We start from the raw sequence: 18030 nt of genomic DNA, 5'->3' as shown, positions 1-18030 counted from the left end.
GCATTTACTGTTATAGCCCCAGGAGCGCACAGCATTGAGAGCACTAAGGTCACGGGCAAAGCTAGATTCCCCTGTTCTGAAAACTTACTGATTCCGGGAAAGCTTCCTCTTTATGGCTTCTGGCTTCAAGGGGCATATGTTTTACCCGGGGCCAGCCACCTACCTGCTTCCGTTTTACCTTTCCTGGCGTGGCACCAGCTGCTCACTCCACCTGTCCTTGGGCCCATAGTTCCGAGTTAGCCCTGCTTGAATCATGTAGGGGAATCTCTCGCTTCTCAGGGGCTGCTGTATCCTGCAAGAGGGCCATCAGCTCACCTCCCCCACTTTTTGGCGCTTGGAGCTCGGTTTTCTCCTGTTCCCGGCCTGTGGAGGCCCCTAACTCACAGCGCATGTCCCTCCCTAGAAGGGGGTGGGGAACGGGGCATTCTGGTACACACAGTGAGGAATCCTTCAGCAGTCTGGACCCTGTTTCACAGGTCCAGGGCTCCAGACGTCTTCCGGTCTCTCCCTTTCCTGAGACCTCCTTCAGTTCACACTTTCCTTCAGAAAGGTTTCCCTTGTGGGCATTCCACACCAAGAACACGGCTCCACTAGGGAGCAAAGATTCAGCCTGCTCTCCTCCTTCCTGCCGAGGTCACCGGGGCCTCCCGGAGCCAACCGGGGGAGGGGGCTGTCCCTCAGCCCCATCACGTCTCATCTGTGGTCAAGGGAAACTGCCACGGCTCGGTCTTCTTCGATCCCTTCCCTCCCTGGGGACGGTTCGGACAATCCTGCCACCAACGCCCTTCCTCTTGGCAGTCCGCACACCGATTAGCCCCCGACATTGTGGGTGGCCTCCTGGCCCCTCGGTGGGGGCCGGGGTTACTCACCCATGGCATATGCCCCCTCTCCCTCAGGATACCTTGAGGAGACTGGCGGGCCACAGCGAGCAGGGCGGCCTGCCTTTTCATCATCTTGTCTTCCTTTGCATCCTCAGCTTCAAGTCGGTTATGGAGCACCCTCCGTGCAGCCACTCGTAGCTGTGCGGGACTGGTAGCAGGACGGATCGCCAACTTTTGGAGTTTCCCACGGGTGTCTGGAGCACTTCTGAGATCTGAAACACGGATTCGGGATCACTGTACTGCCCCGGGCCTCCAGGTCCCAGTTTGTGTATCGCCTGAGGCAGTCCTGCGGCCTCTGGAACAAAGTGTGTGGGTGTGGTGGGGTGGGGGTGGGGGGGGTGGGCGCGGGGCGGGGAGGGGCGGCTCGGCTTTCCCCAGGGCCCTATTGGACCTGTCTGAATTTAGGCCATTTAATGGGTGGCCGGCTTACTCTTTTCATGGCTTTCAGAAGCAGACCCCGACAATATCCTCCCTTTCCTCCATCCCCAGGATCATTGGGATTTCACCCTGCCTCGCTCTCTGGCACAGCCTGTCCACCAGGCCTGCGGATGTCCGATCCTGGGTCATCTGCCTTACCCGCTTGTTCCCTGGCTTCGAACGGAACGGATGACTTTGCCTCAGGCATGCTAACCTTCTCCTCCAGAAGCCCACAATTCGTATGGGGTGAGAATTCATATGGAGTAAGTATAATAATATTGCTCATAATGTTATTTTTATTATTAATAGCTAACAATTATATAGTGCTTCCTATATTCCAAGCAATATTCTAAGTGCTTTCTCAATGTTAACTCTTTGAATCCTTGCAATTCCCCCATGAGGTAGGTATTATTTCTTTCAAATGAGGAAACTGAGGCACCAGAGAGAGGCTAAAACCAATATGTAACTGATAAATGAATTCCTCGATAAGGCTGAGTAAATGCAGGCTCTTTGTGTTCGGAGTCTTGGCTCTTGATACTCTATACCTGTTCTCCTGCAAGTCCTATGAAACTCAGAAGCTTGTACCGTGGTGGTGAGGCACAGGGGCTTTAAGCACACTGCTGAGTTCCAGAGCTGACTCCACCCTTGGCTTGGTAGTGAAAACAGTCCTGGATTTGAGAAGCTCAGTATCTACTGCCCTCTCCTCTAGGACCCAGTAGAGGTGGGGGATACAGATGCAAATGTTGGGAGACTTTTAAGTTCTAGGGGCAGGTTGTATCCAAAGAAGCTGAGGGCCTGCAGGTAACTTCTCCTCGCCAGTTTAGCACCTCCCCTACCCCTTCAGCCCCCATCCATGCAGAAAGGCAGCATGAGCCTGGAATCACTCAGGCCTAGATGGAAATCCTGGCTCTGAAATGCACTGGCTTTGGGTAACAACTTAGGCTTCATGATCAAGAAGGTAAAATCAGAGGAAGATGGTGCTGTTGAGTGAGCATCCCAGCAGCTGAGTTAAACGGTAACCAAAATGACTGCCTGACTCAGGGGCATAAGGCTTTAATGCACACACACTTCACATGTCCCAGGCACAGGCTAGACATTCTACACGGCTCCTCCCTTTTCATACTCCCAATAGCCCCAGGAGTTGTGTTGTTCTATACCCACTTCACAGATGAATAAACTGAGGTTCAGAGACCTTAAGTAAGTTGTACCAAAAGTTGGGCTTCTTTGAATCCTTGTTACCATTATGGGCTTAACTGTATCCTCCCAAAATTCATATGTTGAAGACCTAACACTTAGCACCTCGGAAGGTGATTGTATTTGGAGACAAGGACTTTAAAATGGTGATTAAGTTACATGAGGCCATTAAGGTGGAGCCCTAATCCTGTCTGACTGGGGTTCTTGTAAGAGGAGGAAATTTGGAATCACAGGGAGACATCAGGAATGCGCTCACACAGAGGGAAGAACATGTTAGCACAGTGAGAAAGTGGCCATCCACAGGTCCCCTACTATCAGCACATAATCAGGAAGGGCAAAGAGGTTTTCTGGTGCCATTTTGTCCCGAGGCTTTATCTCATATTTCGTAACTCCTAGCAGCTCTGAAAAATAAATGTTATGAATGTGGAAATATCAATGGATCTGGGACTTTTTCTTGCATTATTGTCATTTCTCAGAGGATCAGAAGATGTCATAGGCATAAGCCTGTCTCTCCTAAGAAGGCCTGGAAAGAAATTACAGAAAGTGTAGAAGGCAGGAGCTACTTCTACTATAGCTCATTTCCAGATTCGGGCTAATATCAGATCTTCATTGGATTATTAATGTTTCTTGAGAGTGCAGCTTCATCAAATTTCTCTTCCCTGCCTGGGCCTTCAGCAGCTGATACGGTCATCAGCTGTCTAGCTTGTGGCCCTGCATACCTATGCCTTACCTATTCATATGTCCAAAGTGACATGAAGCTCAGGACGCCATATTTTCTGATTTATGGTATCATTTTTGGAAAAGTTTTATGAGGTATAAACAAAGCAAACTAGTTAAAAATCTAACAATCCTTTTTATTTGAAGAGAATAAGATTATATGCCATTAGAACTCCTCTGCAAAACCCAGGACATATATCTCACAACTTGCTTGACATTTTTTTTTAAAGATTTAATTTTTTCCTTTTTCTCCCCAAAGCCCCCCGGTACATAGTTGTATATTCTTAGTTGTGGGTCCTTCCAGTTGTGGCATGTGGGATGCTGACTCAATGTGGCTGGATAAGCGGCGCCATGTCCGCACCCAGGATCCAAACTGATGAAACACTGGGCCACTTGCAGCAGAGCACGCTAACCTAACCACTCAGCCACGGGGCTGGCCCCCTTGCTTGACTTTTGATAGGTAAGAAGGAGATAGAAATTCTTACCAGTGGCTATCTGGTTGCTAGAAACAGAAACTGCCTTTTGTTAACATAAGCAAAAGAAATATCTTTAAAGGCTATGGAATGACATATAAAATTGAGGGAAAATAGAACTTCAGGAAGAACCAGAACCAAAAAATAATGAGAGATACAGAGACAGAGATAGAGAGTGGGGGGGAAGGGAAGAAGGGAGGGAAGGATGGGTGGAGAAAGTGATAGAGTTAATTGAACAAGGTGGCCACAGCATAGGCTAAGGGAGGGGATGGGAGATTGACAGTAGTCCGTGATCCCAGAGAAGAATGTATTTATATACAAATGGAGGAAGGATACTGGACAAGCAAGTATAAGTGATTTTCACTAACAAAGCATTCCTAAATTACTCATAAGCATTACGTGACTCCCTGATTGTCACATGCACAAGTATTGCTCCATGAAATTCCTGCTTGGGGACTTCACCAAATGTCATCTATTTACACTCAACACCCATTTCCATCTCCTTGTACATTCTTTCTTGTGTTGCAGTACTTCCCATACTTGAGAGGGCTAAAAAGAACGTTTCCAAAACTCCCTTGATGCCACGGTTCCAGAATTGATTTAAGTTCCATCAATGTAATGCAGTTGCATGAGATTTGAAAGGCAGAAGGGGTAGTGAAGGGCAGCAGGGACATTTCGTATATTTATTTTCCGGCATTAGTAGGAACTCCAGGCCCTGGCAGGCATCAGTTTTTCCAGTGGCCAAAAGGCACTTTGCACTGCCTAGTCACCAACCTCATGGTCAGGGGCACGGAGACATCAGCCAGAATTTCCTGCAGTTCCCCCATCTCTGGACTACATCTGCTGAGGCCTGACCCTGAGCCTGAGCCTAGCAGCAGACACCAAACTCCATTCTACTAGCCCTTGCAATAATTCTGTGGATGTCTAATTTCCTATAGTAAAGCCCTTTCTAGTGGAGATACTTAAAGTAGTTTCTGTTTCCTGCATGCACCCTGAATGATACAAGTATCAAAAAGCTCCTTCAGTATCAATTTAATTTCCAGCTTTATTGCACCTTCTTTCAGTGCAATGATATGGTTCACCCATCTTATGGCTCCTTTCCTTGCACAGATGACAGAGTTTTCTTGAGTAATTGAGCAGAGCTTCCTCTGACTTTCCTACAGGTGAGTTGAGTTATTTTGTTCCTTGAGATCACTCCCATTTCCCAGAACTATTGTTGACTATGCTGCTTAGCTTCAGTGGTTTCTTTGTTGTGTTTCATCTCATTACTCCCAGAAATGTAGATGCCTCACCAGTGAAGAAAGACTAGGAGTGATGATTGCCTTGATGGCTGTTCTTTTAGGCCAGTTGGATCATAAAAGGCATACTTCTCCAAATATTATTATATCATGAAGCATTCTCTGGTGATAGCCCTTTGATAGGTACACTTATGGAAGAAGTTAGAGTTGGTATTATGCATTAGAATTTCAGTCACATAGTCCCTTGGATCTAGGAATCCCAAAGCTAGGGACTTATGTTACTGATATCTCACAAAAAATCCTCTCAGATTTACATATAAGTTTAGTGCAGGAATTTTTTTTGGTAAGTGTTTTTAAAAATGAAAACAGCAAAACGATCATTCAGGGACCATTTAATTGAATTACAGTATATTCAATTGATAAAAGTATTCAGCTGTAAAATAACATGGTTGGCCCAATACAGGAACATTTCCAAGATGTAATATTAAGTGAAATGATAAGGATGAATTGCACAAAATATTTAGCATTTAGCAAGTTTTAAGTATGACAGGTGAAAAAATATGCATTGGTGTCAACTACACATCAACTGTTCACTAATTCCCCTTGGGATCAAAATACTAGGTTCTGAGGGTTTAGAGTGGGGGGGTGGTATATCATTTTGTGTTTCAGTGGAGAAAGAGAAACATTACCAGGTATTTCAAACAGAGGGAATTTACAACAGGGGATTGTGGGTTGGTTATGCCAGGATTGGACGACTGAGAATGAGGGTATTCATTTCCTAAGGCTGCTGTAGCAAATTACCACAAACTTGGAGACTTAAAATAATAAGCATGAATGAAAAAAGAGAATGAAATATACAAAAAGAAGTGTATATGAGACATATAGGAAATGCTGACAATACTCAGTACACATGTAATCAACGTTTCAGAAGGACAGGAGGAAGAGAACGGAGCTAAAGCAATATCTGAAACAATTATGGCTGAGAAATTTCCAAAAGTGATAGAAGACTTCAAGCCACAGATCCAAGAAATGCTATGGATTCCCATGAAGACAAATACAAAACATTTAGAGCCCACCAAACATGGTATGGTCTAAGGTCTAAAGGGGTATTTCACAATAAGGAAGTGTGGGCCCAACTTTGCATCTCTTCATTGTGGGGCCTGTGAGTGAGGGAGAGGAAGAAGCAGCAATCATGGAGCAGGGCTATAGCATGGCTGCTGATGGGGGATAATTAGGAGGGAATGAAGGTGGCCTCAGAGGCTCATTGATCCCCTCAAACATTGCTTGAAGACCTGTAACTCAAGATTTGACAGAAAAATGGCTAAGAGTTTGCCTTCCCTTTTATCAAGGAAAAAAAATAGCTATAGTAATTCTTACTTACAACTACTTATACAAAGGGACAGAAAACCCAACTCAGTGGGTATAGACCATGAAGAGATTTTGTTTTATGTAAGTGCAAAGTCTGGCAGCAGCAAGCCTTACAGGTGTGGGTTGATCTAACCATTCAGGTGTCAAAATCAAGGATCTGCTTTCATTCTGGCTCTCTGTTCTGCTTTACTTGGTGTTGGCATAATCTCTAGGCTCTACGTGGTAGTCCTCCAACTTCTCCAGGTGGGCACTCCTCTGCAATAGCAAAATAGCCATGGCAGCTATGTCATCATATCTGTACAGCTCCCTCTTTTGGTAGGTCCTTCTAGGAAGGAGAGAACATTACTAGCTAAGAAATTATAGCAGATATCTCCTCTCACCTCTGAGGCTCAGATTGAGTCTTATGCCCATCTTTGAACCAAGATCGTGATTGAGATACCACGTTAGTCTTCAACTAAGCAGAGACCAGGTTTAGAGTTGGAATTGGGGGTTAATACTACCAAACCACAGCACTGGGATGGGGGAGGAGTGGTCTCCACAAAGCAAAATATAGTTGCTAACAGTAGAAGTGGGTAATCACCAGAGGAGGAACAAATGCTGAAAGCCAAAAAAAAAAAAAAAAAAAAAATTAACTCAAATCACATGGCATGACACTTGACCCACTTCTCTTCCCTTTTCCTCCTGGGTTAGCTCGGCTCTGTTCTCAACTGTTGCTTGAATGCACCAAACACCACGCCCTTGAGGCCTTTGCTCTCCCCAGAGCTTTATCCTGGAATGCTCTTTCCTCAGACATTTGCTTGGCTTTCTCCCTTGTTTTTCTATTCACGGCTCTATTTAAATGTCACTTCAAAGAGGCCTTTGGTGAATTCCCTATCAAAAATAGCAACTGCATTTCTATATACCCCCATAATTGGCTTTGGTTGTGTTTATAGCATTTATCACTATTTGACATTATTTTATGTCTCTCTTTGTCCTCACCACTGGAACGCACTCTCCCTGAGAAGATTCTCTCTTGCTCATTGTTGTATCGTGGTGCCTAAAACAGTGCCCAGCATGTAGTAAACATTAAACAAATGTTTGTTGAATGAATGAATGCGTTAGAATCCAAGACCTAACCCCACTTCTGTAATCTTAAGCAGGGAACTGAAGCCTTTATTGCCTCTGTTACCTTATCTGTCAAATGGAGATGCTTTCTACCACAGAGCATTATTCTTCAAGTAAGAAAATGTGTGGGAAATGTCTGGCATGTACAGATCTTTGATATATATTATTCTCACAAACATATATATTGATGTATATATATATATATATATATATATATATATATTCTCACAAAGCTTCATTCAGTGGACCCAATGAGGCCAGAATCCTTTATTTAAATCAGTTGTTATCGACCCTGGTGTCACTTTAGGATTACCGAGGGAATTCTTCACAGGTGCTGAGCTTGGTTCTCACCCTGAGTCTCTTATTTAATTGGCCTGGTGTGACGCCCAATCATTGGCAATTTTTAAAGCTCCCCAGCGGGGTCTAATATGCAGCCAGTGCTCAAGACCACTAGTTTCTAGTCATTGGTGGGCTGATGGCAGGGCTGGATGTGTAACCATCAGACTCATGGAAGCATTGTAAAACCTGGCCCTTCCAACACCTGGAAATCTCTAGAAGCCAGCTTGGCTTATTTTCTCCAGTACAAACCTTCAACTGGCAGACTACACAGATGATCCTTCCCACTGTGTTAGAAAGAAAAAACATCAGCCCTGCCTCAGATTTCTCAAATGATTTTTACATGTGCAAACCATGACCTGTTTCCACGCTTGTAGATGTTAGGGGGGAGAAAGGGAAGCTTAAAGGAGACCAGGGAGACTAGTGTGTATTTTCTTCTAAAGAAACTTTTAAAAGTGCAGAGAAACTGGCCTGGGACAGGGTCTAGGATCTAGATCTTATACTAACAGGGATGATGCATGTGAACAGTGCCCAGGACAATTCCTGGCCCATCGTAATTAGTGTTCAATTAAGCAAACTAGACTTGCCTAAGGTGTTATGATAATAATGACACAACAAACAATGAATCCTTTTTTTGAGCATCTTCCCTGTGTTAAGTATTTTAGGTAGGTAATTTTTTATCTCTACAACATTACGGTAAATCACTGGTTTTCTCCCCTTTCACAACTGGCAAAATTAGGATCTGAAAGCTTGCAGCTGGGAGAGGGAAGACTCAAGATTAGCATTCAGGGCTGACACCAAAGTTCATCTTCCTGCCTGTATACTCTATACTGTTTCTAGAATCCCCTTAACTCTCAAACTCTATGACTCGGAGCAACTTGGACCTTTTTCACCTGCAGTAAACAGAAAGCTTTTCCTTCACTTAAAATAATGTAAATAGTGATAAATGCTAGGAATACAACCGAAGCCAATTGTGGGGGTACTGGGTTAGAGATGCTGTTCAAACCTCATCCCATTCAGACCCTCTGACTATTGATAGGAGAGGGAAAGTGGAAGAGAGAGGTTTTGCCTGATCTTTGAGGCATACACCTGTGTGGAGAGAGGGGGCAGAAATGCCTGGTTTTCTGTTAAGAGGTAGGGCCATGGGAGGAAGCTGCTGCCCACTCCTCAAACTGTGCAAGTCCTCCTGATTCAGGGCAGTTCTACAGGCTCTTGTCTCTGCTTATCTGGAACTCTCTGCTCCTTGTGAACACCCACCATCACCTTTGCCTAGAAATTCCTATTCACCCTTTGGATCCACAGTTTAAGTGTCACTTCCTCCAAGAAGCCTCCTCTGGTTCTCCACCACTCCCACCCCTACCCTAAAACAAAATATTTTCACATCTTCTTTTGTTGTGTTTATGGTAGTTTGTAATTAAATAATAATTTTGAGTAATTGTTTAGCGCCTACCTCCCCTTTGTCAGCTCCATCAGGGCAGGAACCAGATCTTTCTGATCTACCTCCATATCCCCATCGCCTAACACAGTGCCAAACACATAGAAGGGCCTCAACATTTTATTTGCCTGGCTGTAAGTGTTACAATGAAGAGACCAAACTTAACCCTTCCATTTTTTCTATCTTTCTCAGGAAACAGAGGAAAGGGAACCTCTGCCACTCCAGTGCAGCCTGACATTCCTGAGATGACTCAAGACACAACTAAACAAATGGTATGCACCTGGGTATGTGGAGCTTGAGGAAGAGCTTCACTCATCTTTCACCTTCTATTCTCTGATGCTGGGTAGGGTCCTCCTTTCTGGTTTTTTTTTTTTTTGGTGTTGTTCATTTATTTTTTTAATGATTGGCCCTGAGCTAATATCTGTTACCAATTTTTTGTTCTTCTTCTCTCAAAATTCCCCTAGTACATGGTTTTATATTCTAGTTGTAGGTCCTTCTGCTTCTGCTATGTGGATGCTGCTTCAGCATGGCTTGTTGAGATCCATTCCCAGGATCTGAACTGGTGAAGCCCTGGGCTGCTGAAGCAGAGCATGTGAACTTAACCATTCGGCCACGGGGCTAACCCCCCCTTCTTGGTTTTTGGTTTCCACCCACCACCGTGATGTCAGACTCTCTTTGACTTTGAGAATCTCCTCTGGCAGAGAAGGGAGGTAGAAACCTCTTCAAGTGTGGGGTGGTTCCTGCCTTAGCTGATATCGCTGCAGAAACCTCTCTCCACAACCTGGTCATGGGCTTGGCACCTGCCGCAAGAAATTGGACCTGTAGCATGTGCAATGGTTCTGAAGCCTGTGACCAATCCTCCCACTGCCATCAAAATAAAGGGTGGTTCTGAGACCTATTTCAACTTTTTTTTTAAAGATTTTATTTTTTTCCTTTTTCTCCCCAAAGCCCCCGGTACATAGTTGTATATTTTACTTGTGAGTCCTTCTAGATGTGGCATGTGGGATGCTGCCTCAGCAAGGTTTGATGAGCAGTGCCATGTCCGCACCCAGGATTCAAACCAACGAAACACTGGGCCACCTGCAGTGGAGCGCACGAACTTAACCACTTGGCCACAGGGCCAGCCCCCTATTTCAACATCTTAAATTCAGCTTCCAGAGACTGAGGGTGACCTTTTCCCCAGACACCACATTTTAAAATGTAATGGGCTCTTTGATTTTGCAAACAAAATCTTGCAAGCAGTTAAATTACATTTTTAATATTCCCAGCACTTAGCCAGGAAAAGATGCAGACAGAATTGAAAAGCATCCTGAGGTTTTCTGTCGTTGTTTTTATTTAAATGCCCAGATTAGACCATAATTCATCTCAAAATGGCAGGAGGCCTCTTCAGGCACTTCACACTTCAAAATGTCTTAGAAAATCATGTCAATTTTGGCAAGCCTCTTGCCATGCCAGAAACAACAGCAGATGCTTTTCTCCTTGAGTATCATCTATTGTGAATCAGATTATTAAAAAATACACCTTGCTCTTTTATTTTTGCCACTGTTTTGAGGATTTTATGGCATCTCTGCAGTAATTGATTTGTGTCACATTCCTGCATAAGTAGCATTCATTGTCCCACTTTTTAGAAGGGGGAATTGAAGCAGAGGTGTGGTAAACCAACTTTCTTATGATCCCGGAGAAACTCACTCATTCATTCACTTGTTCATTCAGTAACCATGTCTTGAGAACCAGCTATGCCCTGGTCACTAACCAGACCTTGAGGATACATAAACGACTATCTCACAGGCCAGTCTCCAGATCTCTGGTAGAAGAGAGAGTCAATAAATGATTACAACATTCCACGATAAGTGCTGAGGTGGATAAAGGGGCCACAAAGAATCGCCCCTCAGCCAGCTTGTCTGTAAGAGAAGGCTTCCCACAAGAAGTGAAATATGAGTCAAATCTTGAAGGATGAGTAGGACCCCAACCATCCAAGGCCTGAGTGGCAAGAAGGGCTTTTACAGCAGAGGGAGCAGCATGCACAAGGCACAAAACAGCTTCGTGTTTTCTGGTTTTAGGTGGTTGGAGAAAAAGATGTATATGTGGGATTGAAAGAAGATAGGCAAGAACGAGAACGAGAACAGTCTTACATGCCAATCACGGGACGTGGACTTCCTCCTGACACAGTGGGACGAAAACAGTATAGAGTGTGTTAGTACTCACTCACTTACTTAGTTCAGCCTAATTCAGGTTCATACAAATTCCCCCTTTCCCTGTCTTTAGTGGTCAAAGAGAGTGTTGATCTATCTGAAGAAATATAAAATTATTAAAATCACTTTTTCAGATCCAAGGACCTCTTTGAACTGTCTAAAGTCATCCTGCATGCAAATGTGCATTTGCCTGGGTAGATTATCTAAAGCCTTCGTTGGATTTCTCAAGTGATCTAAAGCTCTAAAAAGTATAAGAATCACTACTCTGTTTATTTTATGAAAACTTTCAGCCCTTCCCAAAGTTGATTTTATCCAAGTAGAATTCTTTTATATCAATCTCTTAAAATTTACTGGTTGCTTGTTATCCATGTGGGTACCATATCATGTACCATTCTATTATTTCAAACAAAACAATTCTTCACATTTCCCAGCAGCAGGTTAATCCATGTTTGTTAACCAACTAAAACTGGACTTCTAATCTCAATTACTATTCTTTAGACCTATGGGATTTTCATACTTTCTATGTGAGAAGTTTGAGACAAAGGTACTATATTGGAGAAATACAGGTATTTGAATGTTGGGGGAAGCACAGATGATTTTCAAAAGTTAGAGTCATAATTCTATGGTGAGTTAGTTAAGATTATTTGGATTGAAATTAAGAGAAGAAACTCTACTAAATTTATTGGAAGGAGAGAGAAGCGTATTATGCTACCTAAGGTTAGAAATGTAACAAGTAACAGTGAAGTAAAATCAGGGACTTGAACTTCATCATGACGTCCTATATCTTTTCTCTTCTCTCTGCTGTTAGCTTCATTCTCCCTCTCTCTCTCTCTGTCCGTCTCTATCTTTCTGGACAGATCAGCCTTTTCTCATTTCCAGTACACAGTGTGTAAAACCCGTGAGAGTTCCTACCTCTCACACAGAATGATCTCTGTTTGTATATCCCTCTGTCTTCATCTCTCACAAATCGTTCCAAAATCACTGAACAATGAGTGCATTGGTCCCTTTGCATTAGATACCCAGTCCTGCACTGTACACTTAGATATGGCTGTTCTGTCCCTAACCATATGGCTCGGCAGGAGAGAAAATTCCTGGAAAAATGAAGTTGTGAAGATCAAACAATGGATGCCACTCTGTACATGGTAGGTGACAGAATGCCTGTCATGGCTGCCGGGACTAGGTTGTCCATTATTCTAAAAACATCTCTATTTTGCAGTAGACATGAGATTAGGATGCCAAACTGAGCTAGACATAACCTCTACATCTCCTTATAGTTCTGTGTCTACCATTCACTGCCTGATCTCAGTAAGTCACTTCCACTCTCTGGGCCTCGTCTTCCTTAGTTAAATTAACAGGACAGACAGAACTAGAAGTTCTTTATGGTCCATTACAAGGAGCCCATGAGCCTAAGACAACGTCACTATTCTTTCAGTCATTCTTTGTCAAGAACCTCAGGCTCATTGTCCAGAGGTTATTCCGTGAAGTTATAAGCAATTCCTGAAGACCCTCCTCCATGAATCCCACTAGTATAGAACGTCAAGAAAAATCTCAACCAGTTACAAAAACCTTTTCTTTGTGAAAATCAGAAATGCAAACTGATTAAAGTCATGATTTCACCCTTCTCTTAAAAACATAGAAAACATTCAACACAGTAATTTACATCCTGGAAGGCTTCACAGATGTAGTCCTATAGCACTCAGGACTTGAAACCCATCCTCCAAGCTTTACAAAGCCAGACATTACAGTAAATCTCGCTAGCTGTATGGCCTCATCTTTGGCCAAGAGACTGGAGAAGATCTAGGTGGTGAATGTGTTGCCAGTGAGATAGTTGTGTTGTTTTGGTAGAAAACTCTAGAAGAGGATCTGCAGCCAGAAAACCCTACTGCTGAGACTTCAGCCTCCAAAGATCCCCCAAGCTCTTTGAAAATCAGGCCAGTCTCACAGCCTTTCCTGAACCCAGTGATGAAGAACGAGTCTGAAGAATCGGAGACATGGATCAAAAGGTTCAGGAAGCTAGAAGATGCCCTATACTTGTGTGATCTGAATAATGCAGGTGAAGTGCGAAGCTTAAAGCTAATAAACTTCTGTTTGTGTTTTAGTCTGAAAGTGGTGATCTCATTTTCTTTCACTTGTTAACAAACACAATTTGTATATAACCCACGTGCCTGGCACTGTGCTGGGCGCAGTCAGGGAATACAAAGATGGATCAGATGTGTAACCTCCACCAGGTTGCTTAAAGTTTCTCTGTGTCTCTGGAGGAATCCACTTCACCACCTGGGTCTAACCCACAGTCCAATCTTGCAATTCCCTTGATTGACATTTTCAGCATGCTTGCTAACAGACTGAACTCCAAACTTCTTAGCAAAGCAAAACCTGATCCTTGTCTACCTGACCAGTGTCTTCTCCTTCAGTTGCTATTCTCTCAGCATACCCTATCCTGTCAGAGTCAACAACGTGCCTTCCTCAAATGTGATTTCTCCTGTGGCCATGCCCTCCATCTGTGCTGTCTGCCTCTCCTTTACCTACCTCACCCCCTCCCAACTCCCCGTCTTGTCCAACTGGCTAATTAATGCCTAAACATATTTTACGTTGGAACTCCACTCCACTCCTCTGAGACTCCACAGACAGATCTAGGCCAACCTTTATCTGATCACTTAGAGTTCATTAACATCCAGTATCATATTTGATATATTGTATTTTTTCAATCGAGGGCTTGTTACTATCTCACCAGTAGACTATATTCCCTTTTTATCCCCAGCATCTTGTGCAATTCTGTTCAACACTTTTTTTGAGGCAATAAGTAAATAAATAAATGTACATAAATAACTAAATCCAAGATGGGAGGTGATAAATGCCATTAGGGTGTGCTACGTGGGCATTCAGAGAAAGGAGGTTCCTTCCCATAAGGTGATCAGGAAGTCTCTGGTAATATGGGACTGATCATTAGAGATCAAGCGCAGTTTGTATACAAAGGGATGAAATGGAGCGCCCTCTCTGGCAAAGGTGCAGGTTAGCCAAGCAAAGTTATGTATGAAGCTCAAGGCAAGGAGTTTGCTTTGTATAAAATGTAAGGACTATTAAGAAGAATATCAAACGGTAGAAGATGGGACCAGATCCAGGAGGATCTTAGATGCCAGACCTGGAGATGAAGATTTCATTCAAAGATAGTGAGTAGTAGTGAGGGTTTCTAAGCAGGGGAGTGGTATGATCAAGTTGTACTCCAGAAAGTTGGTGTTTCTGTGCAGAATGAAGGAGAAATTGAAAGCAGGAAAAGGAGGAAGGAGGCTATCGGAGTGTCCAACTGAGAGAGAATGTAATCCAGAACCAGGTCAGAGGCCTGCAGAAGGGAGGAGCACATACAAAAGCACATGGGCTGAAATTGTTGTACTTAATCACACGCTGTGGCTCGTGAAGACTTAGTGTCCCCTATGTGGCTCTGGAAACATGAAACTTGTAGAAACAGAGATAAGAGTGGTTGTTTTCAGGGGACAGGGGGAGATGTTTAAAGGGTACAAACTTTCAGTTTTCAGATGAATAAGTTCTGAGGATCTAGTGTACAGCATGGTGAGGCTAGTTAATGTAGGGGAGGAAGACATTTCCTCTTCCCAAATGTGGGTTCGTCTGGCCGGAGAATGAATTAAATTCACCTGAGACAGAATAACAAGAGAAAATTAAACAAAGCTTTATGAGGAACCATGGCCCGGGGCCTTTCTTCCCGAAGGAAGAAAGGGCACCAAAGAAGTGTGGTGCACAGAGTGGTTATATATCCCCAAACAGGGTGTTTCACGTATGATTGAAATGTCCCTTTTACAACAGTCACGAGCCTGCTCTGTCAGCACAGCCCTTGATGAAGGCAGATAGGTCTGCTGTCTCAGTGAACGCTGCGGGGTGGCAGGTGTGTTGCCTCGGGGCTGGGGGATCACAGATGAGCGCAGCAATCAGTTCCTTGACTACAGAGAGGGAGGCACCTTTACAGATAGAGATTTACCTTACAGATGTAAATGTGTCCTAACAAAGGGCAAGTTCCACTCCTCAGAGCCTCCTTCCCTGTCCCACTTTATCAAAAGCAATCAGCCTCAAATAATCCTGATGCCAAAGAGACATATCTTGGGGTGGCCAATTTCAGGTCCCTACAGTCCCGCCTTTGAAACTAAAAGTTTCACAATCCAGAAGCTGAGTGGTAGATTGTTTCATCTCACTGAACACATTTCTTAGTCCTGGTAATAGATCAGTCCAGTTAAATTCATTTTAGAAGGTGGCGACGCAGGTGGGCTCCCAAAGTTAGGCCTTTATTTTGGAAGCAAGCAATCAGGTGTTTAAGAAGTATTTCTATGGAAATAAAAAGAAAAACAAGGTTAATGGTTGGAGCAAATTATAAACTAGTTCCTGAGTCCAGGAGGCAGCCAGTCAAGAAGACTTCTGGATGTCGGAGTGAAGCATCTTTAGCAGCTTGAAATGTCTCTGATGATGTCATCAGGCATTCAGATATCTTTCTGAGTGGCTTACAGCTTACACAGCAGCAGACAGGAATCTCTCAAGTTTTTATCAAGTCATTCAGCTTTAGTTTGCAAGGCTTCAGGAAAAAGAGCAGGTTCAAATCTCAATGATTCCAAATGAAAATGAGGAAAAGATTGAAAACATTAGTTTAGAGATTTGTAACCAGATATTTCAGCAGAAGAATTCAGGATCCAGTCCAGTTCACAGGTGGAAAAAAACCCTCAAAGACAGTTAACAAAGCTAGGATCTAACATCCACAAATGTGTCTTATAGCTTTTCACTGAAACGTAGTTCTTCTCTCTAAAATCACCCTCATTTTTACCAAAGATAGCCAAATTAAGACTAATTCGTTTGCAAAATAAGTTTAGTTTCAAGAAACTTGGCCCAATTATTTACATAAGTGCAGCAAGAATAGCAGTTGATCATATAGGCTCTTACATCTGCTTTGCTGAAATTTTTTATGAGGAATCTCAGATTGAACTTTAAAGACCTCTCGAGGCCAGGAAAGCCACGCCAAGGACTTGCTGTCAGATTTTGCCTACAGTACCTACAGATTTGGGTGGACTCCTCTCTTCTTGAGTTCCCCCAAAATATTCCAAGTTTCCTTACATCTGCCAGATAAGCAAGCTTCCTTACTTACCGGGTAAGATTGCCATAATCTCTATACACAAGGTACCAGGCCCATGTTTCCAAGTGGCTTTATTTCCAGAAAGTCAACCTTATTCCTCAAAGGCAGTATTGTCATATCTGAGTCTGTACGTTTCTCTCAAATATGACATTCCAGTCAAAGCCTTGGTAATACAACCAATGTCCTGTTATAAGGAGGACAGATTCTTATTGAACTTATGCAAATAACAATATTGCCATGAAACAACCATACTCACTCACTTACTAGGTTTCCAAATTCTGGAGGGATAAGGTAGGGAGAAAAAGATAAATGTTTCAGTTTTGCTCATAATGGTATACTATCAGTAAATTGCTGTAAGTCATAGTCAGCCTAAGAGAAAAGATTTCCTATATCTGAGGAAACAAAACAAAAACAAACATCAAAAGAATCAACAATATTTCAAATAAAAGTCATAAAAAGTCATAATCATCCTCATCAGTTCACACAGTCCTGTATAATTGATTACTGTGCTTAAGCTCCTGTTAGGAGGATCTATGAGGTTATCCGTTTCTCCATTAGATTTCTGCAATTTCTTACCCAGTCCAGTTCTGTGATCTGAAAGTTTATCAGAAAACTGTAATCCAGAGTAAGTGTCAGAGTCTTTTCCATGAATGTCTCTGAAGATGAGTGTATTTGCAAAAGCAAAGAGCATCAGAGTAAAACAACCGACTGTAGGCAACAAAAGACTTAAAAATGACAATTGACAGAGAAACTTATTATTTCTGATATACAACACCTTAAAATGATAGTTAGAATTATGGCTGATAGCCAGGACAGATCAGAATTTTAGGAATGTTATCTAATTTTCAAAACACTTATATCAGTAATATTTACCCACATAATACCACTTAGGAAAGATTATCATCGCTTATCTGATAATGCTTCCAATGTAAATTAAGCTACCAAGGAAGCCTAATTAGTTTAGAATCTTCCACCTTACAGGAAGGGAGAACAAATGTCTCTCCGAAGTCCCAGGGGCCGTCTGAAAATCCACAGAGAAATCCTCCCCCTTCTACCAGGTTAAAAGACAGCCTTCATTCGGGACTTGAATATTCTTGAGGGAGAAGCTTGTCAAAAATATCAAAAGATTTGAAAACACTTGTTCAAACAACGCTCACTGTCAGACAATGCTCAGGTGTCCATTTAAAGTGACAACAGAAACAATCAAAAGTCTTGAGTGACCTCAGTCATTATACTAACAAAACCGATTTGTCTTTTATGTAGACTTACTCAAAGGAACACCTTTTATAACCTCTTTATCAAGAGCAGACCAAAAGTTCAAGACAATTATCCTTTGAGAGAAAACCAAATTTTAATTTCTGTACCACTTTACTTTTTCATATTAAAACCCATTTACTTAATTAGATTCATTTCAATCTTAGCCAACTTCACCAGGCATAAAACTCCTTTCAGAATTTCTCCTTCACAGACCTTCTACAACTTTCTTTTTGCCTTCAGAATTTGTCCCAAAGTCTTTCTTTTTTTTTTTTCCACCTAGTACTTTAGGACAA

General features: G+C 42.8%; 3 long non-coding RNA genes across 3 annotated transcripts in view; 2 read left to right on the top strand and 1 right to left on the bottom strand.

The window, feature by feature from the left end:
* The window catches only part of LOC139041254 (uncharacterized), a 160352-nt gene that overhangs the window by 109269 nt on the left and 33053 nt on the right, over window positions 1–18030 (top strand). The window lies entirely within an intron of this gene.
* LOC139041257 (uncharacterized) lies at window positions 1056–12810 on the top strand. Its single transcript, XR_011496077.1, has 3 exons — window positions 1056–1186; window positions 1371–6004; window positions 9356–12810. It is a non-coding gene; the product is annotated as an uncharacterized lncRNA (long non-coding RNA).
* Window positions 15014–16759, bottom strand: LOC139041260 (uncharacterized). Its single transcript, XR_011496079.1, has 2 exons — window positions 16493–16759; window positions 15014–15684 (listed from the first exon to the last, which is right to left on the bottom strand). It is a non-coding gene; the product is annotated as an uncharacterized lncRNA (long non-coding RNA).

Source organism: Equus asinus, chromosome 1 (assembly GCF_041296235.1).
Source record: "Equus asinus isolate D_3611 breed Donkey chromosome 1, EquAss-T2T_v2, whole genome shotgun sequence".
In the NCBI taxonomy this organism is placed as follows: Eukaryota; Metazoa; Chordata; class Mammalia; order Perissodactyla; family Equidae; genus Equus; species Equus asinus.
The sequence above is the reverse complement of the archived record's forward strand: the minus strand, read 5'-3'. Positions and strand labels throughout refer to the sequence as shown.